This window comes from Temnothorax curvispinosus, unplaced genomic scaffold, assembly GCF_003070985.1.
Source record: "Temnothorax curvispinosus isolate PA1 unplaced genomic scaffold, ASM307098v1 QBEX01018493.1, whole genome shotgun sequence".
Taxonomy (NCBI): domain Eukaryota; kingdom Metazoa; phylum Arthropoda; class Insecta; order Hymenoptera; family Formicidae; genus Temnothorax; species Temnothorax curvispinosus.
The window spans coordinates 1-1,223 of NW_020228273.1; the positions used below are offsets into that span (position 1 = coordinate 1).

The window sequence follows — 1,223 nt, forward strand, 5'->3', positions numbered from 1 at the left end:
TTCTCTCATTCCAAATATTACCACCTTCCTTATCTTCGCATATTTAACCCTTCGCCCGTAAACTATAATTTGACTGGCATCGTCCGTAATCTGGGTCATAAATGTCCTGTCGTTATTTTGACCTAGTAAATAGTGTTCAAAAAATCTGAAAAAATTCTGTAATACTTGTATACTATCCTATTTTATAATCCCAAAGTTTATTTAGCGATTCATTATAAGATAAATTGTTTATAAATAATTCTTTATGCAAAAAATTGATAAAAATCCATTTTTATTAAAAAAATCATATCTCATTGAGTTTTAAATCAAAATAAAAAATTCCAACGAGGTTTTATAGTTAAATATGTGTACTTTCAAGAAAAAAATTCTGTATATGGGTCATTTTTAAAAAGTATAATTATTCTGAGGATTGAAAATGGCCTTTTTCGGGTTAAGGAGAAATAAGACTTTTAACGTAATTTTTACATTATTTTATTAAAAAATCATATAAAATCGTCTTTCTCGTAAATAATATCTGATATTTGTCGCTTGATCATCCATTGTACCCTGAAAGTACATGTAATTTCTTTTTACACGTGTTTTCATCCACTCAAATTTTGAGGTTATAGGTATATATAATATACACAATCATAAAAAAATATCACTTATATAAGTTAAAAATAACTGTAGTAATATGAAAATGACGTTAAATTAATTTTACTTACTTGCACGAAAGTCTGGCACTGTCCGTAAACTGGGTCAATAGTGGCACTGGACGCACTTTGACTCGCTGCTGGTCAAGCACACACTGGCGAATTCCAACGAAACTTTGGGCATGAGTTCTCCCCACTACCTACTTTTTTTACGAGGGACGGCAAGTCCCCCCCCCCTTTTCATTTCGGCGGTATTCTATCTTGAATTTCGGCTTGTGCCATTTATGACCCAGTTTACGGGCGAAGGGTTAATCTCTGGAAGAAATCCTAATTACTTTATAGTACAAGATCCCGACCTACATCGACCTTCACCCATCTGTTTTCCTAATAAAAGGTATTTTTTATCAAACCTAATGAATAAACAAACAAATCGCAGATGGGTTGCCTAATTAAATCAGCTCAAGGCTACCTTTAATTAAAAATAATTTAATTAATTCTTTTTTTATTTCTACACTCATTTGTATTCTCAAAACATTCAATACCAATCGAAAGTACAAAGAATAAGTAAAAAGGAAAAGTTAGGTTGCCTAT

General features: G+C 31.3%; 1 long non-coding RNA gene across 1 annotated transcript; it reads right to left on the reverse strand.

The window, feature by feature from the left end:
* Nucleotides 1-455: 455 nt before the first annotated feature.
* On the reverse strand, nt 456-937 carry LOC112468459. The gene is made up of 2 exons (XR_003042399.1): nt 705-937; nt 456-546 (listed from the first exon to the last, which is right to left on the reverse strand). It is a non-coding gene; the product is annotated as an uncharacterized LOC112468459 (long non-coding RNA).
* Nucleotides 938-1,223: the final 286 nt, after the last annotated feature.